The 26,407-nt window shown below is 44.2% G+C and overlaps 1 protein-coding gene across 6 annotated transcripts in view; it reads left to right on the forward strand.

Moving 5' to 3' along the window:
- Positions 1-26,407, forward strand: part of PALM2AKAP2 (PALM2 and AKAP2 fusion) — a 533,392-nt gene that overhangs the window by 463,670 nt on the left and 43,315 nt on the right. The window contains exon 1 of one of the 6 annotated variants that reach the window (XM_058445344.1): positions 22,829-22,894. The exons of the other annotated variants lie outside the window; for them this stretch is intronic. The gene's annotated coding sequence lies outside the window, so the exon portion shown is untranslated. Of the gene's footprint in view, positions 1-22,828; positions 22,895-26,407 lie in introns of those variants that run through there. 6 annotated transcript variants of the gene reach the window in all.

The following is a 26,407-nucleotide window of genomic DNA, read 5'->3' on the forward strand; positions in this document are numbered from 1 at the left end:
TCCCATCTCAGGGTCTCTACATGCTGGTTCTCCTGCCTGGAACAGCCTTCTATCCACCCTTTGTGACTTAGTTCACTTCCCAGATTTCAGAGGGCAGCTCAGCTTTCACTTCCTCATGGAAACCTCCCCTGACCTCCCTGAGTAGCCCAAACTCTCCTATTGTAGGCACTCTCTTTCAGAGCGCTTATCATAGATGCAATTTTGCATTTGTTTGTAATTCTGTTTTATTTTTTCACAACAATAAATTTTGAGAGGGCAGCTCTATGCCTAGTCCCCACCCTGTATCCCCGATGCCCAGCACAGTGCCTGAAACACAGTAGGTATTCAGTTGCCTCAGTGAATGAATGAATAAAGCCAAGCCAAGCACAGTACTCAGATCTCAAGCTCATAGTCACTGCATAGTTTGTGCTAACCTTGCAGCAAGTGAGACACTAAGCAAGTGAACAGCTTACATTTATTTCTTAGTGGTGGTGTTAAATTTACAAGGAGAGCATGTCACCTCTCACTTCAAGTTTCCACACTTTTAGGCCATTCTTAGTGTTAATAGCCTATGGGGAGGACTCTTTGAGGAGAGAAGAGGGAAATTCCAAAGATTCAGCTTGATAAATCCTTCATCTTTGACCTCATGTGTATTCTGCTTAGGAATTAAAACGTAGAGTATGGCTGCTGCTACGAATCTTCTTTGCAGTTTTTCCTCTGGCTGATTTTTCTACTTTACCTGGAATTTTTATCCTGCATTTTTGTCCTTTTCTGAATCCATGTGGCACACATACATTGCCCTACCAGGTTTATTTGTGTTTGAGATTTGAGATGCTATCTGAGGCCAAGACCTCCAGAATTAGATGGGCCTTTGTTCCCAGAGCCTCTTTGAACAGAGAGAAATTCTTTGCTATGTTGGCAAAAGATCCTTCATATCTATCTGTCTTTCTTGTTCAGACTTCTCTTTTGGCCACGTGAACATGGATCCACCTGCCCCCTCTCCTTTCTGGCCTATGCTGTGATCCCTGGAACATTTCAGGTTTGAGTGTCAGCCACATCTTCTTTAGGACCGTTCAAGGGTCTGCCTCCAGGAACAGTGGAATCTATTGAGTGCCCCCCAGGGAGCTCCCCATATGCCGGTTTGTTTGTCACTTGGCCACACAGTTCTACTTTTTCCTCTTTGTCTGCAACTGAACAGCCTAGGAAACTTACAAGATTTCTGCTTTTTTTTTTTTTTTTTGGAGTAAGGTGTCATATTTTGAGTTCAATCTGGTCGCAAACTGGATTCTGTCCAGATTTTTGTTGGGATTTCAGATGTTTAGCCCCAAACAAATTGAAAGTTAAGTTGAAACTGGTCCAGATGAGGTCATGCTTAAGATTTCTCCCACAGCACAAATCGTACCTTACTGGAAGCTACTGTAAGGGCAATTCTTGAATCTCTGCATTCCCAGTACAGACTCATGGTAAAAACAGTTAACAATTAATTCGCTTGTGTTCCAGTGACTTGAAAAATAAGCATTAGCACCCTGGAGACCTCGTCTTATCAAGTTCTGAAGGATGGTTTTTATAGCTAGTATAAGCCCGTAGTTTACCAGCTTCACTGGCCTAGAAACCCCTCAGACCTGAATATTTGGGATCAGCAGAATGGGCCAAGCTTAGGAATTCCAAGAAGGCAGACTCAAGATAGAGCGCTGCCAAAGCTCACAGATGTGGAATGAAACCAGTTTCAAAACCTGATTCTTCGCTCAGTTGGAATGTGTTTTAAAACCTGGACTCACTTGAGATGTTTGCACCTGGTAAGAATGTTTCAAACCTTGAATTCTACTTTGTGTAATTATCTGTGAAACGTAGTGATGATAGCTCCAAGCTATCTTATAAAGCTGCTGAAGTCTTCAAAGCATTCATTCTATCTTCCTGGAGTTACAGAAACTCAAAATGGTAACAGGTGTGTCATACGCATCCAGAGACTACCTCAAACTTTTCTCTCTAGAACTCAAGCTCCAGACTTGAGATATTAGTTAATAGATTGATAAATTGACTCAGGTTAAGTGGTATTATTTCTTAGATTATATAATGTCATCCTACAGAGTAACCCCATTTTACAGGAGAAACAAAGTTGGCCAGAGGACCAGGCTAGAAACCCTTTCTAGACTGTCAATTCAGGCAGAGCACTGTATATGTTTTAATGGTTAGTTTTCTAAAGAGTTTTACCTAGAGGCCTAATAAATCAGAAGCTCAAACACATATGTTCTCTGTCTTCTTTTTGGACTGGCTTGCGAGAAAGCCCTTGGGTTAATTTTTGCCAGAAAAGAGCATGCAGAGTGAACTTGTGACATAATACATTCCTTGAAGCTACTACGTTATAGTTTCCTGATACATAGAGTTGTTTATATTATTGCTACTTAAAACTTAGTTGCTTTGTAGATCCCACTTGGGAATTGAATTAACTTCAGTGAACTTGATAGAAGCTTCATCTTTCTCTAAAGTTTTGGGCAGGTTTTGTCACTGACATTAGGTGGTGAGGATTTTAAAGGACTCCCATTACTTATCCAACATGTGCACGCATACTGTATATATGTCATTAGAAATAATTAAGAGTTAATTTTCAATAAGGTCCATTTGGTGGCTACAAATTAATCCATTTAAAACCCGTGATATTTGACCCTATTAATTATATCCTGCTGTTCATTGGTGCTTAACCTGCAGAGCTAATGAGATGCCTAAGTACCACTATTTTTCATTGCTCTTTACTGTAGGGAAGTAGGTCTCTCTTTTTCTTTTTAATGTGAGTGGACATAAAATTTATCAGCAGGCATACCCACAGAGAACTAACTTTATTACAAGTATCCTTTTAGACTTGCAAGCTCCCTCAGCTAGTTAATTTTGCATAAGTCTATGTGATTTTAATTCTAATGTCTTTTGGAATTAAATGTAATGCTGTAGGAAAAGCGTCTGACCAATAAAGCAAGGCAGTCTAGGCTGTTTTTTATATATGTGCACTATATCCTGTCTAATCTAGTGCTCCTGTTTTCTTTTTCATATTCTTTCTGTTAGAGCCAAACTCACTACTCTGACTTTGCATAATATAAATACAGAAATCCTTACTCATTAAGAGCCTATGTTGTTTTAGAAATTAGTAAGTGGCTACATCTGCATTATTTTTGCATTGGTGAGAGTTGGCTTCTTTGGCAAACATGATTTTGTATTTTTGGAGAGGAAAACTTTGGGCCCATCAGGTTAGCCTTTTCTGAGATGGAGACTCAAGTGGGACCACCCAGGATGGTCACAGCTTCAACTCCCACACAATGAGAACTTGTGACTATAGCCTGGGAGAGCTGACTATGCAGGAGACAAGAAATCCAGAGAGTTGGGTCCAGAGGTGGCTGGCAGAAGGAAGATTCTATTAATATTGTAACCTCAGAAGAGCAGCTTCTAAATCTGTGAAATGGGTGCTGGCCTAGAGGGGAAGGGCCATACTCTTAACCACGTCAAGCTGGTCTTATCATTATTGCTGGGGGGATGTGTAAGGCTGCAACCTTCCCTTTTAGGTAGAGGACAGAGAGGACTCCCTTGTGGGTGTGCATGTGATGAGAAGAGGGTGGTGATGGGTGCTTAGCTTGATGCTTATGTTGTCCCAGTGCAGCTCCATGATTGCAGGTACCTTGAGAGGACCCATGTGCGGCAAGGTGGGAGGTTAGGAAAAGCAGAGAATGCCAGCCATGAGTGGATTTGAGAGGTCTGAAGGACAAAGGCAATGTTGCTTTGTATGGGTGCACAAGGGGATGTGTGCATTTAAATCCGTCAACAGTCCAGAAATTGGATTGCCATTTCAGTTCCCAAACAAATGGCTTGTTTATTAAACTAAAAGCCCCTATCTCCCTTAGGAAATATTCAATTCCAGCAATTAGCCCCAGGGTGAAAGAGGTCTCCCTCTCTCCAGTCTGTTTTTGCTCTGTTCCCAAACAATGCTTTGATGTGCAAGGCACTCCTAATGGAAGATAAGTCATCAATTAGCCCAATGGAAGGTTAAGCTGAAAACAGACATTTCAGGGAAGGGATTATCACTGAGCTGTTAATCACTGATTGACATTATCTATTGGGGATATATTCTTATGGGAGACTTAATCTCCACCCACGCAGAAGGTAGCAAAGATGCAAAAATATTCTAGTTGTTTGGTTTTTTTAAAAAATGAGTTTTAGTGTTCTATAGCACTATAGAATAACTATAGTTAACAATAATATACAGTTTCAAATAGCTGGAAGATGGGCACTGAATGTTCCCCACACAAAGAAATGGCAAATGTTCAAGATGATGAATATGTTAATTGCCCTGATCTGATCAGTATACATTGTATGTATGGAAACATCACTATGTACCCCATAAATATGTACAAGTAATATATAATACGTAAATTTTAGAAATAAGAGAAAAGAAAAAATGTGAGTTTAGAAATAGGATCTTAGATCAATTGAGTCAGGGGTAGAGATGATAATAGTTTTCTTTCTAAACAAGTATCTTTTACTTTCCTTAAGAATTGTTGGTCATAATCTGATTACATTGCTAATTTATGAAATAAAAAGTAAGGAGAACCTCTAAGTTTTTTTTAGAGTGGGGAGACAGTGTCTCACTCTGTTGCCCAGGCTGGAGTGCAGTTGTGCCATCTCAGCTCACTGCAACTTCCGCCTCCCGGGTTCAAGCGATTCTCCTGCCTCAGCCTCCCGAGTAGCTGGGACTGCAGGTGTCTGCCACCATGCCCAGCTAATTTTTGTAGTTTTAGTAGAGACGAGGTTTCACCATGTTAGCCAGGCTGGTCTCAAACTCCTGGCCTCCGGCAATCTGTTTGCCTCCGCCTCCCAAAGTGCTAAGGATTACAAGCATAGCCACCATGCCCTACCAGAACTTCTATTTTTATAAGAGTAAGTTGATATGGGCCGGGCGCGGTGGCTCACGCTTGTAATCCCAGCACTTTGGGAGGCCGAGGCGGGTGGATCACGAGGTCAGGAGATCGAGACCACGGTGAAACCTCGTCTCTACTAAAAATACAAAAAAATTAGCCGGGCGTGGTGGCGGGTGCCTGTAATCCCAGCTACTCGGAGAGGCTGAGGCAGGAGAATGGCGTGAACCCAGGAGACGGAGTTTGCAGTGAGCCGAGATTGCGCCACTGCACTCCAGCCTGGGTGACAGAGCGAGACTCCGTCTCAGAAAAAAAAAAAAAAAAAAAAAGAGCAAGTTGATATGAACAGTATTGTGAATGTAAGCACAGTGCACATGAGGCAAATTTGTAATTCTGTGCTTGAGATTTACAAGTGAAATAAGTTGATTTTTTTTTTAAACTCTAAGTAGTGGCAGATGAGTGTTAATTTACATACAACTTCAGGAAAATATCAATTGCATACATTAAGCTATTTTGCTGTTATTTTTTTTCCTTTGTGCCTTTTGTTTTTCTTTTTTTCTTTTCTTTTTTTTTTTTTTTTTTTTGAGATGGAGTTTTGCTCTTGTCTCCCAGGCTGGAGTGCAATGGTGCAATCTCGGCTCACTGCAACCTCTGCCTCCCGGGTTCAAGCAATTATGTCTCATCCTCCTGAGTAGCTGGGATTAAGGTGCCCGCCACCACGTCCAGCTAATTTTTGTTATTTTTTAGTAGAGACAGGTTTTCACCATGTTGGCCAGGCTGGTCCTGAACTCCTGACCTCAGGTGATCCACCTGCCTCGGTCTCCCAAAGTGCTGGGATTACAGGCGTGAGCCACCCTGCCTGGCCGCCTTTTGTTTTTCTAGTATGCTGATGAGACCAAAAAGAAGATATAATAAAATTAATTGCCAAAAATTTAGAAAATGGAATAGAGTAGTTATTCTACTACCCTAATATAATCGATAACTATTGTACTCCCTATCACTCTTTTTTCTCCTGTTTGCTACAGAGGTGCAATCCATTTACCTAGATTCTGTTTCCTAATTAGCCTCATAGAATGTTTCAAAAATCGTGACCCATATTGCTTAATGAGTACAGAGTTTCTGTTCAGGGGGTGATGAAAAACTCTTGAAAATAGTGGCAATGGTTACACAACATTGTGAATATAATTAATGCCACTGCATTGTACACTTAAAATGGTTAAAATGGCAAAATTTAAGTTATATATTGCATGACAATAAAAGAAAGTGTATAAAAATTATGCCCCTGCATTAAAAAAAAAATTTTTTTTTTGGTAGGGGGAAGTAAAGGATTGACAGATTTTAGAGTCTGTGGTGCTAGGAGAAAATTTTAGGGCGGAGTTAATTCTCCATGGGGCTCAAAACCCAAAACTTTTCAATACTATTGAATATTAGCAATAATAAGCCTGTAATTCGAAGCAGCAGGGTGGCAAGTTGTTAAAACTTCGGAAACTGTTCTGGCACGGTGGCTCATGCCTGTAATCCCAGCACTTTGGGAGGCCGAGGCAGGTGGATCACCTGAGGTCAGGAGTTCGAGACCAACCTTACCGACATGGAGAAACCCTGTCTCTACTAAAAATAGAAAATTAGCTGGGCATGGTGGCACATACCTGTAATCCCAGCTAGTCGGAAGGCTGAGGCAGGAGAATCGCTTGAACCCGGGAAGCGGAGGTTGCGGTGAGCCGAGATCTCGCCATTGCACTGCAGCCTGGGCAACAAGAGGGAAACTTCGTCTCAAAAAAAAAAAAAAAAAAAAACAGAAAGAAAGAAACATTAAAAAAAAAACAACTTCAGAAGCCTTCTGAGGTTCAGAGGTCATGTTTCAGGATGCGGTATTTGGAGCCCTCCTGGAAACACAAAAGCCTCCCTGGTGACATTCTTAGCCCCTAGGAAGGGCAGTAATGACAGCCTGACTGACAAGTACTGATGAATAGTTCTTGAAGGCAAACCCTGCCCTCAGGGAGCTCTGACCATAGCTTGGCATGTCTTCTAGAACTACGTGCAAGGTGTCACAGAGCAGCTAATTCTGCCGCGGTGTGGGCAGTCACCAGGAAACTTCAAGGGGGAGCAGGCTTAACCTGAACCCTTGCTGAAAATAGATGAATTTGCCTGGGAGTGAGAGAGGGAAGGGCATGCCTATGTGGAGGTACCAGCAAGGGAACAGATACAGGAAAAGGGTGCCAGGCCCCTTAATTCCAGGTTTAGGAGTTAAAAAAAAAAAAAAGTTCAGGCTCAAAAAACTAAAAATAGAAGTACCATATGACCCAGCAATCCCACGTCTGGGTATAGATCCAAAGGAAATGAAATCAGTATGTTGGAGAGAGGGACTGGCTGGAGGGGAGGGGGATTGGGGAGATATTGGTCAATGGATACAAAATTTCAATTATGCAGCAGGACTAAATTCAAGAGCTCTATTGTACAACATGGTGACTATAGTTAATAATGATGTATTATATATTGTACTTGAAAGTTGCTAAGAGGATAGATTTTAAGTGTTCTCCTCACACATATGTGAGGTAACATATAATAATTAGCTTGATTTAGTCATTCCACAAAGCATACGTATTTCAAAATATCATGTTGCATACCATAAATGTATATACTTCTTTTTTCTCAATCAGAATAAATAAATAGTCCAAGGGACATTTATTGAGGGCCTAGTTGTTGGGCAGCATCTTAGGCTTCTTTTGGTTTCTGAATGGTGCCCTGGTCAGGGCTTGGTGAGTTTCAGATCCCCAGAAAAAGTCTGTTCTTAGCTTTGATGGGGGAAGGAAGACCCAGAGCAAACCACTGTGGCACTGCTGATCTAGAGCACCCTTTAGGGTGACTGGGGTTCAGATTACAGACTGGACCACACTCCTAATTTTCTTTACCCCTGAGACCTCTGGAGTCCTAGATGTGGATGTGGTGTTTATGGTGCATTCATGCTTCTGAATTCTTTTTTTTTTTTTTTTTTTTTGAGATGGAGTCTCACTGTCGTCCAACCTGGAGTGCAGTGGTATGATCTCGGCTCACTGCAACCTCTGTCTCCCGGGTTCAAGTGATTCTCCTGCCTCAGCCTCCTGAGTAGCTGGGATTACAGGCACCTGCCACCATCCCTGGCTAATTTTTGTATTTTTAGTAGAGTCAGGGTTTCACAATGTTGGCGAGGCTAGTCTCAAACTCCCGCCCTCAAATGATCCACCTGCCCCAGCCTCCCAAAGTGCTGGGATTACAGGCGTGAGCCACCATGCCTGGCCTATGTTCCTGAATTCTTAAATACCCCAAATGATGCGATCCAGGCTTACAAGAGAGGAAGGAGAGTTAGATCTATGAATCTAATCAGGCTAAATGTTTTAAACAGCTCTTCTCTCAGGACATTGTTTTTGTTCATATCCCAATTCTGAAATTCATTAGCTTTATAGAAATTTATTAAACCTGAATTACAGAGTGAAATCAGGAAGAATTGTTTTTTTTTCCTTTTTTCTGTCCTTTGTTTTTTTTTTTTTTTTTTTTTTGAGATTGAGACGGGGTCTGGCTCTGTCACCCAGGCTGAAGTACAGTGGCAAGATTACTGCTCACTGCAGTCTCAATGGCTCCGGCTCCAGTGATCCTCTGACCTCAGCCTCCTGAATAGCTGGGGTCACAGGCACGCACCACCAAACCCGGGTATTTCTTTTAATTATTTGTAGAGATGGCATCTCATTACGTTGCCTAGGCTGGTCTTGAGCTCCTGGCCTCAAGTAATCCTCCTGCTTTGGCCTCCCAAAATGCTGGAAATATAGGCATAAGCCACTACACCTGGCCTCAAGAAGTGATTTTAAATAATGTTTTTCATAAGAAGTTGAGCCACGTTACTGAAATGATAACATGCTGAATGGTGCATTGCAGCATTGCATAGTGAAATTGAGGGGACTTGACTAAGTTGGGAGCTGGCAAACCCCTTGCCACCACCACAGCCTTTGCAGATAAAGTCTTTGCCTTGCTTCCCCATCCCCTAATGGCAAAATGAATTGCTAAGATGAGAAAAAGGAGTTTTGCACCATCTGCACCAATTCTGAGGTTTTGCAAGTGATCACCAATGTGGAGAGCATGGTTCAGGGCTACATGTTTATTTTTATTTTTATTTTGCATCCAGCGTGCTCAGAAAAACTACAGGAAAAAAAATGGAAGGATGAACATTTTAAAATACAACAAAGCTGCATCATCCTCCAGTCAACGTTTTGGTTCCAGCTGCCTTCTAGCATTGCACAGCTTGAGATGTTTGTTGCTTGTGTTCCTGCAGCACTGAAACTCCCACTCCCACACCCAGCCCCTGTCATTTCCTGTTTTTAGATCCCCACCTTCTGCCCTGCATGTTGGGGAGGGGTCCATGGCCAGAACGGACTGGCAGCTCTCTGCTATTGTAGGGTCCCTGCTGTTGTGCTTGAACCTGTATATAAGACAGTCATTCTTGGGAGTGGCCAGACATTATCTAGAGAATTCCAACCACTCAGCTGAAGAGAAAGTCACTCAGCTGGAGTATTTAGAGGAGAACTCCAGGCATCTTTAAGCAGGTGCAGGTGAGAGACACAGCCCTTGAAGATTACCATCCGAGATACAGCTAAGAGCTCAAAGTGAATTCTTAGATTCAGTGAGCCATGGCACATCATGTGTTTTGGAAGGGCAAAAAGGATGTCAAGATGTGCTTCTTTATAGTGCGCTTTGGAGAGCTGGACAGGCCAGGGCTTGGCTCTCAACTCTGCCCCTCCTTGTTTTGTGTCTTTGGGCAAATTACTTAAGCTCTGAGCTTCAATGTGTTCATCCACAAAATAGGGATTAGCCCTCTTTCACAGAGTTGCCATGAGGATTTATTGAGATAATGTATGTAAATGCCTACACATTGTAGGTATTCAATTAATAATTGTTACCATCATCATCCATATCATCTATATTTCCTGTCAAGGAAACTGGCATACCAGCTAAGCCAGCAAGCACGTGCAAATAGTTCTGGGACCCGTTTAGAGTATATGATAAAGTAGAAAAATAATCTTGAAGCCAATCTTCCTTGTCCCAGTTTCCACCTTTCTATCTACAAGAGGTAAGATAGTGGTTAAAGGCCCTGAAGACAGACTTTCCTCCAGTTCAATCCCAGCTTTAGCACTTATGGCTGGAGCCCTTGGGCAAGTCACTTAAAACTCTCTGAACCTTGGTTTCCTGAAATGTAAACTAGAGCTATCAAGAGTACTGACCTCCTACGCTTGTTTTGAGGAATAAATGTAATTATGCATAAAAATCGCGTGGTCTAATGCCTGGCATATCATAAATGCTCAACAAAGGTTATGAGCACCTCATCATCAACTAAAGTTGCTAATACCAAAGGGCCCTTTGAGGACTCTTGGGCCCTTTGTTCCTTCTCCAGTTTGACAAGGTACATTCCCATTGCCAGCTCTGTGACAGGCTGTCTTTGTAACCTGGCTTCTGTGTACAATAGCATACATGTATGCTTCTGCTTCAGTTGGGCGGTCGATAAGCCTGCAGCCTTTGCTGCGTTGATATGCCCTTATTCCACAGGTATTCCTTTGCTGTTTCTGTTTTATCTACAGGTTTTTGTTTTTGTTGTTGTTGTTTGTTTGTTTTTTTTCCTTTTTTTTGAGAATCTCACTCTGTCACCAGGCTGGAGTGCAGTGGCGCGATCTCAGCTCACTGCAACCTCCGCCTCCCAGGTTCAAGAGATTCTCCTGATTCAGCCTCCTGAGTAGTTGGAACTACAGGCATGCACCACCACGCCCAGCTAATTTTTGTAATTTTAGTAGAGATGGGGTTTCACCATGTTGACCAGGATGGTCTCAATCTCTTGACCTTGTGGACCTTGTGATCAGCCCACCTTGGCCTCCCAAAGTGCTGGGATTACAAGCATGAACCACTGCACCTGGACTTTTTTTTTTTTTTTTTAAAGGCAGAGTTTTGCTCTTGTTGCCCAGGCTGGAGTGTAGTGGCACAATCTCAGCTCACTGCAACTTCTGCCTCCCGAGTTCAAGCAATTCTCCTGCCTCAGCCTCCCAAGTAACTGGGAGTATGGGATTACAGGTGCCCGCCACCACAACGGGCTAATTTTTTGTATTTTTAGTAGAGATGGGTTTTCATCATGTTGGCCAGGCTGGTCTCAAACTTCTGACCTCAGGTGATCCACCTGCCTCGGCCTCCCAAAGTGCTGGGATTACAGACGTGAGCCACCATACCTGGCCCTGTCTACAAGTGTTAAAAAGCATGAATATCTTGGGGCAACCCACCTCTGAGAAGGCTTGAAAAATGCTATAATTAGCCTGTGGCCAGGGTAGAGGGCAACAGTGAACTACCTGGCATTGAAGTCCTACCATGTTCCCATTGTGGGGCCAGCTGCCTTCACATTCTGTCTTTTCAGAAATCCTCATAACAGCCTCAGAAGGTAGGTGTATTGATTTCCTAGGGCAGCTGTAACAAATTCTCACAAATTACGTGGTTGAAAACAATAGCAATTTGTTCGCTCACAGTTCAGGAGTCCTGAAGTCTGAAATTATAGATGGCAGGGTTGGTTCCTTCTGGAGGCTTTGAGGGAGAATCCGTTCCATGCCTTTCTCCTAGCTTCTAGTGGTTGCTAGCAATGTTTAACATTCCTTGGGTTGTAAATGAATCATTCCGATTTCTGCCCCCAGATTCACATGGAGTTTCCTCTGTGTATATGTCTGTATGCCCTCTCTTCCCCTTATAAAGACACCAGTCATTGGATTTGGGGCCCACTCTCACCCAGTATGATCTCATCTTAACAAATTATATCCGCAAAGATCCTATTTCCAAATGTTACATTCTGAGGTTCCGGGTGGACATGAATTTTGGGGCGGGGCACTATTTGACTCACTTCAGTACTTATTATACCCATTTAACAGATGAGGACCCTGAGTCTCAGGGAGGAGAAAATCCCTTGCATAAGCATCACACAATCAGTTTGTGATACCCAAGGATTCACAAACCCTGACCTTCTTTTCTCTAGATTTGTGTACTTCCCACCGTATCACTTTACCACATATAAACAAACGTAGAACAAAGAGTCTAAAACCTATGGCAGCAAAACGGTCAACAGCAGGCAGCCCTGGGATCAAAGAGGGTCTCTGGAGGGTAAACAGGATGAAGCAGAGGCTTTGCAAGCAAATGGCGATCCCTTCCTTGTTTCTGGTTCTCAGACTTCATCCTGTTTCCATAATCAGTATTACTTATTGGCTCTCAACCACCCGGCTCTGCTCCTGGGATTCCACAGTTGGGCAGAGAGATTTTTCATAAATGAGAGAAGGTAGTAGTCGGTTTCGTTTGCATTAAGAGAAGGAACACATTTCTTTGCACAAAGTAAAATACCCTCCCACGACTCCCCACTGCTCCCCATATCCCTGCTGGCTTATGCTTATCACGCATCCCAGTGGTGCCTGGAGAAATTCCACGCTTTCCTTCTCCTGCAGAGGTTCCTTCCTGGCATTCAGAGCCATAAAAGCAGTGGACGGAAACAGGTGACCAGCCCTCAACTGCTCCCAGAGTCTGGCTGCCTAAACTTTTCCCAGAGCGTGGTCCAGCAGTGCTGGTCCAGGGTGGGCTTGGGAGAGCAGAGCTGTGGGCAAGAGAGGTGTGAGTCCATGTGGTTCCCCTGGTTCTGGCTAAAGGCCGGGGCTGGGGCAGAATCACAGAACCAGGGTCAGGTCCTCAGTGTCAAGGGCAAATATCTTTTGCTTTAAACCACAAATGCGCCTCTGGTACTGTGCTCAGAATCCCTTGTAGAGGGTGGCATCCGTTTGCTGCATGAGATGGGAGAAAAATTAGCAGCCCTGGCTTGAGTCGTCATTGCCCCTTGGCTGCCCGCCGTGTCCTGTTTCTCATCAGGCCAGTGTCCCCAGTGCCTGTCCTGATCCAGAATTACCACTTAACCCTAGTGGAGCAGGACTCTCAGACTGACCATCTGGACTTTCCTCGAGTTCTCTTTTCCTGCCAGAGTGTGTCAGAGTGAATTGGATTAGAGGTCTGTTTGCTGCACAGCCTGGCTTCACATGAGGCTTTGTGCTTTTGAAGAAACTTGAGACCAGACTGTTCCCGAGTTCCCAGAGTGGGTGGCAATTCACAGTGATGCTGATATCCACGATGGTGGGGTGGTTCTGTGCAGGGATCTCTAAACCTTTTAGAACCTTCCGCCAGTTTCCCTGCAGTCAATAGGTAGCTGATTCCATCAGATCAAACCGTTTTCCTGTTGGAAAGTGGTAGGTCCTTTTGTTAAGTATTCTTAGAACTCACCAATGATTTCATCGAAAAAGCATCTCTGATGGTTTTTCTTTCTCCTCTGGAATTGTGAACATTGTCTTGGAGAAGTGAAGGTTTGCCATGTAACACCTGCCTTTGAGCAGGGAAGAGCATGGTGGGTAAATCTACGAGAGGGACCTGTTCTGTTCCCTGGACTCAGCTCCCATAGAGTCCACCACTGACCTTAGACCCTCAGGCTCCACCGGATGGATAGGAATTAAGTAACAGAAGGGTAGGAATCCCATACATAATCGGTATGGAATTTGGGATTGAGTAAGTGCAGAGTTACATTCTGTTCCAAGCCCCAGCATTCACTTTAAACATTAATAAGAGATGAGATATGGTGCTTTTTGCCTATGGAAGACTAGATAGAACAAACCCAAAATATTATTTTTAAAACTTTACTCAAAATTTTAAAATACTGAAAGAAAAAATGGGACTAATTTAATGAACCCGTGTGTGTGTGTGTGTGTGTGTGTGTGCGCGCGCGTAGGTAGGTGAGGAGATTACTAGATTGACTGTCCTGTACATTTAAGTTAAATGGAACAAAAAAAAAAGTGATTATTGCTTAGAATAATGGATAAGCCAGCCTCCTATTTTTTGTTCTCTACTTGACTGATCAGTCCTTGGGAAATTCTTCAATGGGATTTTCCTATGACATATTCTGTCTGTGACATAGTTCATGAACTTCTACTACATTTGATTCCCAAGGGGGAATCTGGTTGCTCACAGCGTGTTTCACAACTTTTCTGGGAATAGGCAGCTCTTGGAAGGAAAATGTCTATGTATAGCAGTGAGCCAATAACTTATCTTCAGTGAAAACGGAAGGTGATATTGTCATACAGCTGTGTATAGTGAGAGTACTCCTAAACAGATAATAAATTACAGCCAGAAAGCAAAACCTCCTCAAAAGATGGCCAAGTTTCGGTACACATTTGTTCACTGTGGCTGATTAAAGACCTCACTTTTTAATTTGTGGATGGAAAATGGAGATCAGAGATGCTGTGAAACCTAACAAGTAGATGAGCCCTGGCCGTTTAAAAGTCTAAATGTATTTAAAGCTCGAATTTGTAACTTTTTAATTTATGTATGATACTGTCAATCCTTGCTTTTCCAATTACATTACTAATACATGCTCAGTAATATGCATCTTTGTTTGTTTTTGTTTTGTTTTGTTTTTGTTTCTTGTTTGTGTTTTGAGACAGGATCTCACTCTGTTGCCCAGACTGGAGCGCAGTGATGTGATCACAGCTCACTGCAGCCTCGACCTCCCAGACTCATGTGATCCTCCTGCCTCAGCCTTCCAAGTAGCTGGGACTATAGGTTCATGCCACCATGCCTGGTTCATTTTTTGAAATTATTTTTTGTAGAGATGGGGTCCCACTATGTTGCCCAGCCTGGTCTCGAACTCCTGGGCTCAAGCTATCTTCCCACCTCAGCCTCCCCAGGTGCTGGGATTACAGACATGAGCCACTGTACCCTGCCAATAATCCACATCTCTATGAAATAAAAACTATGGATTCCACTTCAGCTTTTCATCACCCCTTTAGCACTGAGTTTCCCCCATTCCTATTCTCAGGGTTAACCACTGTCTTTGTCTAATTTCTGCTGCTAAAAGAGGATACCTGAGTCTGAGTAATTTATAAAGAATAGAGATTTGGTTCTTACATTTCTGGAGGCTGTCTCATCCCATAGAAGAAGGTCAGAGGGCAAAAGAGCATACAACCTGTGAGAGACAAGAGAGGGCCAGTCTTACTTTGATAATGAATTCATTCCTGGGTTGACCATTCGTGAGGTCAGAGCCCTCATGACCTTATCGCCTCTTCAAGGTCCCACCCCTCAATACTGTTGCATTTGGGATTAAGTTTCCAACACATGAATTTTGGGAGACACATTAAAACCGCAGCAGCCACAGATTAGTGAGATATATATATATATATAGAGAGAGAGAGAGAGAGAGAGAGAAAGAGAGAGAACTATAGAGGGCAACCTATATATATATAGAATAAAGTATATATATAGTGTAAGATATATATATAGTGTAAGATATATATATAGTGTAAGATATATATATATAGTGTAAGATGTATATATATATATGTCATTTTGTGTGTGTGTGTGTGTGTGTGTGTTTGTGTATGTAGTTCTACTTCCAAGAATTTATACTACAGCCATGGAGGCACATGTAGAAAATGATCTATATTCAAGGATCTCCAATGCCACAATGTTTGCAACAATAAAAGACTAGAAATAACCTAAATTAATAGGGAACTGGTCTTTTTATAAAATGGAATATATATTATATATATATATATCCCATGTATGTATACAGACACACACACACACAAATGCTATCCTTATTTTATTATTTAATTTAATTTAATTTTTGTTTTTGAGATGGAGTCTTGCCTGTCACCCAGGCTGGAGTGCAGTAGCACAATCTTGGCTCACTGCAACCTCTACCTCCCAGGTTCAAGTGATTCTCCTGCCTCTGCCTCCTAAGTAGCTGGGACTACAGGAGCCCACCACCACGCCCGGCTAATTCTTTGTATTTTTAGTAGAGACAGGATTTCACAACGTTGGCCAGGCTGGTCTCGAGCTCCTGGCCTTAAGTGATCTGCCCACCTCGGCCTCCCAAAGTGCTGGGATTACAGGTATCAGCCACTGCGCCCAGCCTTCTTGACTTTTAGAGAGTGAATTTATCTCCTCCAGGTGCCTAATCACCCATCAGGAGTGCCATATTTCCTTTTCGTGCTTTCCCACCTGTCTCTTTGTATTTTTAAATGCTTACTTCCTTTTTTCAGAAGTTAATATATGCACATATTCTAACATTGGAAAGGTGTAGAAAAGAACACAGTGAATAGAAGCTTACCTACACCTGACGTCCAGTGACCCCTTTCCCCATTCCAGAGAAAATCTTTGTGGTCAGTTTCTTATGTGTCCTGCCAGGGATAGCTTATGAATATGCAAATATATATACACACATACCTACATATATACAAATAAAAATATATACATATAAGATTATTCATATTCATGTTTGTTAACATCAAAGGTAACATGCGCTTCATAAAATGTTCCATAGCATTTATTAGATTTTGAAGATTGCTACATATAAATTATTATAGAGCTGGGAGTTCTTCTATTCTTTTAAACTTGTATAATATTCCATTTAATGAAAATATCAGGCCAGGCACAGTGGCTCACGCCTGTAATCCCAGCACTTTGGGAGGCCGAAGTGGGCAAATCATGAGGTCAAGAGATCGAGACCATCTTGGCCAACATGGTGAAAATCCGTCTCTACTAAAAATACAAAAATTAGCTGGGCATGGTGGTGTGCGCCTGAAGTCCCAGCTACTTGGGAGGCTGAAGCAGGAGATTTGCTTGAACCTGGGAGGCAGAGGTTGCAGTGAGTCAAGATCACGCCACTGCACTCCAGCCTGGTGACAGAGCAAAACTCTGTCCCCCCCCCCCCAAAAAAAGAAAAATAACAGTTCCTTATTAATTTAGGTTATTTCTAGTCTTTTATTATTGTAAACATTGTGGCATTGGAGATCCTTGTGTATAGATCATTTTCTACATGTACCTCTATGGCTGTAGTATAAATTCTTGGAAGTATAACTACCGGGTCAAAAGCATTGTGTACTTTAAAGTTGGGTCTATATTGCCAAATTGCCATCCAACTTTATGGAGTTGGATGAGGGTACCTCTCTTACATGCTGATAACTAATTTATAGGTGGAAAACTTGTAATTTTTATTTTGTGTTTCTTTTTTATAAATGGGATTGAGAGTCGTTTTGTATGTTTAAGAATAGTTTATATTTCTTTTTGTGAACCATCAATCCATATCATCTAGTTTTATGTTTGGGTTGTTGACCTTTTTTATTGATTGCAAGGGTCCTTTATATTTTAACACCATCAAGCCATTATAATAACGTGAGTTGTGAATATTTTCCCAGTTTATTTCTATTTGAGCCACCATGGGTTGAATCATTTTACTGTGTGACAAGCCCTGTGGTGAGCATGTCATGTTTTACAACTGCTCCCTAAGTCAGCAGTGGTATTATGCCATTTTACAGAGAAGGGCCCCAGGTCTGTCGGATGCCAAAGTTGATTCTTAACTTGAACTCTACACCCCTTTTGCACATACCTATTTATATAGCATAATTTCAGGTTGTCATGCAACTATGATAAATATCCTTTCCACAGGCTGCATAGCATTCTAGTTATACAAATTAAAATTTTCAGATGCTGATACTTAGACTACACATTTTCATCACCTGTAGGTTTTCACTGTTATAAATAAGATCGTGATACATTTCTTCTAAAACTCTGTCCTCCCCAATACAACAAGATGGTGCCATTACTCCTGCAGGAGATAAGATATCATGCCTGAGGCAGACAGCAGAGTCATCTTTTGAGTCTAAGATCCTTGACGGGGGAACTCAACAGACTCAGGGTAGAAATGGGGTGCATGTCAGGGGATGGGGACATTTTATTGGCCTGCTAGACTTCTCAGTGCCTTTCCCTTAAATGTCACCAGTAGCTTCATCTGGTTCTGGAATAAAATACAACACACATTAGGGCTTCAGACCCTCTTCTCTCTGAAAGCCTGCCCTTTTTTTTTTGAGACAGTCTTGCTCTGTTGCTCAGGCTGGAGTGCAGTGGTGCGATCTCAGCTTACTGCAACCTCTGCCTCTTGGATTCAAGCAATTCTCCTGCCTCAGCCTACCAAGTAGCTGGGATTACAGGCATGCGCCACCACACCCGGCTAACTTTTATATTTTTTAGTAGAGACGAGGTTTCACCATGTTGGCCAGGCTGGTCTTGAACTCCTAACCTCAGGTGATTTGCCTGGCCCGGCCTCCCAAAGTGCTGGGATTACAGGCATAAGCCACTACGCCCGGGCCAAAAGCCTGCTTTTTGAGCAGCAATATTGGAGACAGTTGGAGGAAACACTGGAAGACTGCAGGATGCAGTGGGGAGGGCGAAGGCCGGGAGTTGACAACTATTTATTTATTTTTTTATAAAATAGTATTTCAAATAATATTTCTAACAGGAATAAATGAGATCATGGTGCATGACATAGCTGAGGGGTCCATATATTTGTATGTTCTTGTGGATTCTTCTCAACCCTCTGCTCTGTAGCTTTCTGTGTCCTGAGCACCGGAGAAGCATTACCAGGTCTGGGTGTTCTTTAAGCTTTTCTAAAGAGAGTTGCTGTTTCTGTTTGCCTTTTCTCATCATTTTCCCCTTAATAAATCAAGGGCTAAGTGTGTCTTAGTTTCCCACACTTTACTCCAATCAGGGATTCCTTTGGGTAAACAAACTCCTGTCTTAAATTGTAAGTATTCCCATCTGATTCACATGTAAGTGCAAATTGTTTTAAAGACCTGGCTCCGTGCTGAGATGTAGGGTCTTTTGGTGACGGGGCTTGGAGGAGGAATCTACCTGAAGGGTAAGGAGGGAGAGGACAAGACTGGGCGTGTGAGGAGGAAGGGCAGTTGTGAGGCCCAGGCTTCCTTCTCTGTATGCCTTGAATTGGGCCTTGGAGGAGCTTGAAAAGCTGCCCCAGCTTCCCTAAGCGCCAGGAAGCAGGGAGGGGAAGCTTCCCAGTGCCACCGTTTCCCCTGCACCTGCTACTTTGCAATTCCAGGCAATGGGCTGGCTCTTCACTGTGTTTGAAGCCAGCCTCTCTACCCTGCGGGCCTCATTCCTTCCTGACCCCTTCAAACCTGTTTTTGGAACTTTCTGTCACACTAAGGTACTAGTGACTGGTGACTGTCACAAATGGGATAGTTACATTTAGCAGAATAAAATCCTTCCGTTAAAGAGAGAAAGTTCTGACAAGGGGATTGTCTACAAGCCGCGCCTCCTTCTGGGAACTCTTAAAATCCCTCTTGGCAAAAGTATCACCTGGTTTCCAAGGCAGCTGCTGCTCCTGTCCTCTCGCAGGCTTTCTTGAGACTCTGCCCACTCAAAACGAGTTCACCTTTGCCCAAAGTTCATGCTAAAACCACAGAACTTACAGAGATTAGGAGAAGTGAATTGTGAGGGTTTATGTACCTGGGATCTCATTTTACCGACCAGAAAACTAAGACCTAGAAGGGAAATGAGGCCTTCCCAAAGCTCCTAGCAGCTGGCCTACACTTTCAAAGTCGTCTCTTGCTGCCTTACATTACAGACACTTCTTAAGGTTTTTTCTTTTTATCATGGCTCACTGCAGCCTTGACCTCCCAGGCTCAAGTTCCTCCTGCCTCAGCCTCCCAAGTAGCTGGACTACAGGTACATGCCACCGAGCCTGGCTAATTTTCAAATTTTGTAGAGACAAGGTCTCACTACGTTGCCCGGCTGGTCTCAAACTCCTGGACTCAAGTGATTGATTCTCCCGCTTCAACCTCCCAAGGTGCTGGGATTTCACAGGTGTGAGCCACTGGTCCTGGCCTTAAGAATTTTTTCTTTTATTTGCATTAGCCCAAACGCTTCTTGGATCTGCTCCTTCCTGAGCTGCCTGGTGCAGCGTCCATGAGCCCTGCTGCATTTTGGGGATTCATGGCTTCTAGTCAGAGCTCTGTTCCTAACCAGCGGGGTGACCCTAGGGGGTAGGTGGCTGCCACTGGCTGGGGTTTGCCCCTCTGCAGAGTGCATGATAATCCCCACTTCCTCACTTCTATTTAATCGAGGATTAAATAGAAGGTATGGAAGGGTATGTAGCACAGACAAGGCACACAGTAGGCGCACCATAGGTATTGGCTGCATGATGACCATAATGGTATCGATTATCTTTAAACCACAGTGGCTAGACTCTCATAAATTGAAGTTTACTTCCCAGTCAACCAGCACCAAGTTTCAAAATGGCTTCTTTCCCCCCAGGGCATGGCACCCTCAGAAACTAACGAGATCAGGTTATGGCAAAACAGTGCAAATTTATTTTCAGAAAACCCACCCCAAGCTCAGAGTCTACACTTAGAGGTTGTAGAGGTGTGAGCTGCAGCTAGATGTTACCTGCTGGATTCCACTCTGCTCATTTCTCTCCAGAGACTCCACCGTCATCAAGTGTGGGATGGCTCCGTTTATGCTTTTGCAGCCTGAGGCTAGCTTGCTGGTTGTTCATGTCTCCCTCTGCCTCTGAGTAGAATCCACTTTTCTGGAGTACCTAACTTTGACTTTGCCATAGAGTATTTTTCTAACCTCAACCCTATTTTTGCAGCTTGGGTTGAGGGGAGACTCAGGGAAGTGTGTGAATGTGTGTGTTTTTGTGTGCGTGAACAAATACAAATGCATGGATGTGTATGTGTGAGTATATAGATTAGTTTGCTAGGGTTGCCATGACAAGGTATCACAAATTGGTGGGGGGAAGCTTAAACAACAGAAATGTATAGTCTCACAGTTGGGAGGCTAGAAGCACAAAATCCTCGGCAGAGTTGGTTCCTTCGGAGGGCTGTGAGGGAAGGATCTGTTCCAGGCCCCTCTCCTTGGCTTATAAATAGTCATGTTCCCTCATGCACATCTCTGTGTCTACATTTCCTCTTATTCTAAAGACCCTAGTCATACTGGATTAGGGCCCACCCTGGTGACTTCACTTAAACATGATTACCTCTGTAAAGACTGATCTCCAAATAAGGTCACATTCTGAGGTCCTTGGTGTTAGGAGTTCAACTAAGAACTTGTGGAGATGACTCAAGTCAACACACAACAGTGTGCCTGTGTGTGGGTGGAACATATGTGTGTTTGTGTGTGTAGTGGACTCTGGCGTCTCTGAGACGCCAGGTCATTTGCAAACCTACTCCTTGGAAAATAGTACTTTACGAGCACATACAGTTGTCTCTTGTGAATAGGACAGATTTAAAACCTTTTTCTTAAACAAATCTTCCCACGGGTTTGGAGGGGCAGGTGTGGTAATGGAGTGGGTCCCGGGTACCCCTCTTGCATCGCTGGTCGAGGGCACCTCATAATGGAAAGTCCTTCCCTGGTTCTTCATTCTCAAACAGAGCAATGCCATTGGCATGTGATTTCCACCTCATTTTACTTTAGATGACTAAGTAGCATCTTGAAGTGCCTTTGGCTACACAACAGAACATTCTAATTATTCCACAGGGCAGCATAAATTCGGAGTCCCCTTGGAGCTCCCTGGTGACTTGATACCACCAAGTCAGTCACTGAGGAACTCCCCAATATTTCTAAATAAATTTGGAAAATGTTTTTAGCATGTGGAAAATGTTGTTTAGATGCTGTAAATAGTTGTAAAGTCTACTTTTAGCCTCCTTTTCAAAAGAGCCTTCCTGGGCTCCATCTACTCTGATTATCCCTTCCTTGACTCGTGTGCTTGGGAGGGTCCCAGGAGGACTGCTTTGCTGGCTGGTGTGCAGACCACAGGTGAACCCTGTTCTATCTTTCAGCTGCTCACCAGGACAAACTGCTCTAAAACTGACCCCAAATGAGCTGGCCCCATAGAACCATGCGTGGCGTTTGTCATCTTTCCCCCAGTTTACTATAAATCTCAGTTCTCTTTGACCTCTAAAATCTTACTGAAAAAGTGAGTACTTCATGGTACTGAACTGACCTGGAATTCTGACTTTCTAGTTCTGCCCGTAAGTTATGCCCCAAATTTTCCAGGTCAACGTAGAGTTCCAGGGAACGAGGTGGACGGAATCTGGAGGCAGAGTTGAGCCAGCGGGTGTTATCAGGCAGGGGGCACTGATAAACACGCCAACTCCCCGTTAGACTTAGTGTAGTGCTGGGGGCCCTATTCCGAGGTGACACTGATGTCTCAAGGCAAATGCGCATCTGTTTTCTTGAGGGCAGAGGACTGTTGTTAGCCATGGGATGGTGCAGCCACTTCCTCCAGATATTCCTTGAAATTAGAGCACTCATCTCAGACTTCAGATGCATCTGTCCACTTTGGCATGGACTATAATGTAGCCACTTAAAATACATCTTACAAGGGCCATTAAATAACATAAAAAGTGCTTGTGAAATGATATGAGTAAAAAAAAAAAGTTGGCACAGAATTGCATTTACTGTCTGGTCTCAATGATATTAAATATGTATTTCTGAGAAGATGACAATGGAATGAAATAAAATATTAACTTTTTTCTGATTGGAGGGGTACTGAATATTTTTTATTTTCTAAATGTTCTGTGGTGAGCATTTGTTATCACACACACACATGCACACATGCACATACCACATGCATGTACACATGCACAAGCACACACCACAAGCTGTCCTGAAAACTCTAACTGGAGATTTCTCCAGGGTCTTTCAGATTTTTTGCTGCCTCAATACCCCTGGGATATCAATTCCCTGCTTGTCCCAGAGCCCACCTCTGAATTGCCAAGAAGACAGCGGTAGCTGATTCACATCAATGCTAACTGATTCACATCAATGCCACCAGCTCCTGCCTCCCTGCTCAGCCCTGAGTGTGACAGGAGCAGGCCGGGCCTGCTCTGGCTCTGGGAATGCCGCTGCCCTCCAGCCCCGGCCAGCCAGGGAGGGGCCAGGCTTCTCCGAAGGAGGTTAAAGTCCTTCTTTGTGTGAATGGCCTTTTAGGGAGCAGAGGGAGGGCCCATGGTGACGTCACAGTCTTCCGTCAGGAGGCTCAGAAGGAATTTGTCCAGCTTGAGCCAGGGTGCACGCAGGAATCTGTCTTCCAGACAGGAAAAAGGCAGTTCTCACTGAGGAGGTTTGAGGCACGCGCTCTGGGCAGGGTAAGCCGAGTCTGCTGACTTATCTTCTTGTCCTTTTCTTTCTAATTTGAAAGGACAGGGGTCTTTTTTGAGGCCAGTGTCTTTATGGAGGAGGTTTTCTGAGTCTATCATGTGCTGTGGAGTCCTTTCTTGCTGGAGAGTGGGCAGCCAAGCTTGGACTGGTGTTTTGCCTCTCTCTTTCTCTCTCTTTTTTTTTTTTTTTTTTTTTTTGCAAATCTTGTAAAACTCTTAGCTTTTGTGCTAAGAGGCAAAGAGGACGCTCAGTCCTGCACATACCGTGCAAAGCTGTATGAGTCGTCTGTGGCAGATCACGCTTTGAAGATGGTGCGAGTGTGTCTGTGAGAATCTGTGTGCCCTTTTCCAGAACAGAACAAAGTGACTCGGTGATTCTGGTGCCTCGTTTCTTAGCCATCCTCTAATATTTGTTCAAGAGACTCAGTCCTGTGGTCTACAGCTAGCCTTCTGTTTCCATGCTGTGGAACTCACCACATTCACAGGGTGGCTTTGGGGAATGTGTGGTGCCTGTCTCTTGGAGGTCCCATGGGTATGGAAGAAGACCCTCACCAGCTTCGTTCATAGGCATAGAATCATCTGTAGACAGAGGGTTAACCACAAATGTGTCTGGCACTGTTTTCTCTTTTCTTGGGGCTCTGCCCCAATATAGTGGATTCTGCTGGGTCCACAGTGGTGCTTGGCATTTGATCCCTGCCATGACCTGCTCACCAGGCGTGAACCCAAGATCCGGAACTATATTTAAACCAAGAGGGACACAGCGAATTTATAAAGAACTGAAAAACTAGGCTTGCTTTTGTCTTTAGCAGAATCGATTACCCTAGAAATCTCAGCTTGCAGGAGCCAGAGTTCCCTCTGTGGCCTTGAGCTTGGTTTATTCTGGGGTGGGGACTACCTTGCAAAATAATCTCCAGTGAAAGGGGCCTTTGGTGAGAAGAGCGTCCGAGGGCTCCTTGATAGGGCCCTCAGCATCCCCCATTGAGGAAAACATGAAACTCACATCTCTCCTCACTCACGGGAAACCCGGAAGCCTCCCAGTCATTCCTATAAGAAGTGGGTCTCCAAGTAACGGAAAGAAACAACCCTTTCATCAGCTGCTGCAGAAAAGGCAACAGCAACTTCCTCCCTTTCCTCCCCTCCCCACTGCTGACCCCCACCACACACACCATGTTCAGTTTCTTTCACAGAAAGCCCAAGCTGTAAATGTATTCATCAAATAACACCTTAACATTTTCCAGATGTGATTGGAGCCACTGACTTTTCAGCAGAGCTAAGAGGAGGTTATTAATAGGCTAAGGTATGGTGCTGGGGGAGACTCCGTTCTATGAGAAATTGACCAGTCTCCTTCACTAGGAATGTGGGTCAAGACACAGGGAAGTCTTGTTTCCAGTGAAAGGGTGGGGAGTTCCAGAAGTATTCTCATCCCGTCTTCAGACCTGTACCTGAGGCATAAGACAGAGAGAATAGCAGAACAGTGATTACTCTTTTGACCAATGCCGTAGAAGCTCTCAGGAAAAAAGGCTGGACCTGCAGGAGCAGGAACAGGACTCCTGGCCTCCAAAGGGTTGAGTTTTTCTTTTTAGAACTGCCCTAGTCACAATGAGCTGTAATGGCTTCATGGCAGGAGATCCATGGAGGCAAACCAAGAAGTGTTTTTAGTATCTGCCCCTTTTAAGGCTCACAGCATTGACCTGAGCCTGCCTGGTCCAAATTTAGCCTGCGTTTGCCCTGGGAGTGCTTGAGGTCTGGAGTCTGGCCGGCTGTCTTCCATCAGCCAGGAGGGGAGGCTCTAGCCTCCTTAGGGAGTGGCTTAGTTCCCAGTTTCCCACAATCAACACGGGCCCCTAGTTCTGCAGGCCGGAGAAAGCTCTGCTGGGGGGATGGAAGAGGAAAGCCTGCTCAGGACTGGAATGTGGCCCAGGTTATCACCCGGGGCCTCTCCTCTCCTCCACTTCCCGCTTGTAGGCTCGGCTTAGAGGCCCAAGTCTAACCCTTGCAGCAAGCAGTTCCCAGACTTGCCTGCTGTCAGTGCCTTCAGGGGAGGGTGGAATGGCTCACTTGGAGTCCCAGCTCCTTCTACTTCCTGCCGTCTTCAGCAGGGAGGGCCAGAGGAGGTGCAGCCAGCCTGCTTAGGAACTTTGGTGCACCGCGCTTTCTTCAATTCTTTTTCCGCTGCACAATTTGCGCCGTTGAAGAGGGCTGGAAGTTTATTTCCAGCTATTGCTGCAGCACTTCCTTACCCTAGTGCTATTTGTTCTTCTTATGGGAACTGGTACTCACTCCCTCCAAGTCTGTGGGCGTCTTGCTGGGGATGGGGGATCACCTTGGAGCTCTGAGGACCTCGCATGGTCCAGGCTGAGAGCATATAGCTCTGCAGGGTCCCAGGACATGCTTATGGATCCAAGGTAGTGTTGACCTCTTCAACTTCTGTTCCCTTTCCTTATGCCTCGGGTTCCCTCGGTTTGGGGAGTTAGCCTCCCCCAGACCTCCTGTCTGCAGCTTTGCCTCGTTTGTCCAAAGCTGATGAGGTTCAGCTGATGTGGGCATCTTTTAGGTCTCTGGGCATTATCCACCAGCCAGGTGCACTTCCTCCCCGCCCCCACCCCCACCCCCACCCCCACCCCTTCTGCATTTGCCTTTGTGCTGGAGACATCCTGACTTAGCCAGTAAGTTAAAAGTTTGGGAAGAACCTCTCTAAAGACAGCCACGCATAGCTCGTGGAACCAGTTCTTCATCACGATTGTCATTGCGTCCTGTGTACTGCAAACGTGACTTACAAAAGAGAGGCAGGATGAGAAGGGAAAACGGAGATACTCTCTGATTTCACAGCTATGAGGAAGTTTTGTTTTATAGCCATGCCTCTGTTCTTAGGCCAAGAGTGAGTTTATATTTTTGGTGGAACTTATAAATAACTGGATTAAAGGATCGAGTCACCTATTATCTGGAGAAAAGCATTTCTAATTTAAATGTCATGGCTTTAGTAGGAAGTAATCTGGGTTATTCAGAGCAGAGAAACCTGGTTGTACAGCCTGATGTTGGAGTAATTTGGGTCACACTGTGCATTTAGGCTAGGAGCCTGGGGGTCGAGATGAGTTAGGGACACTGTCGAGCTTTAACAGCCTGAGGATGGTGGGGCAGAGGGGAGGCTGTGAACACAGTGAACATTGTCCTTGTGGTGAAGGACACCTTTCTGCTCTCCGCCTGGGCTCAGGCAGGCCTGCTAAGGAAAATGCACTTCCTTAAAGTTATTTCTGTTCATGACATGCCTAGCTGTAGGCCTAGGTACCCTGGGCAGAAAGAACACATGGGTGTCTATGCCCAGTGGGGCAGGGATCAGGGCCCTGCTGTTGTGTTTTCTGTGCAAATGTAAACAGGCTTCTAGAATCTCACTTGCGGTGTTGGTGAGGAGTTGCAGCCTTTTCCCACAGTGTCCATCACAATGACCGAGGGTGAAACCCCCAGACTGTGCAAGAAGTCACATTTCTAGCTGACACGTAGAGC

This window comes from Hylobates moloch, unplaced genomic scaffold (genome assembly GCF_009828535.3).
Source record: "Hylobates moloch isolate HMO894 unplaced genomic scaffold, HMol_V3 SCAFFOLD_10, whole genome shotgun sequence".
Classification (NCBI taxonomy): domain Eukaryota; kingdom Metazoa; phylum Chordata; class Mammalia; order Primates; family Hylobatidae; genus Hylobates; species Hylobates moloch.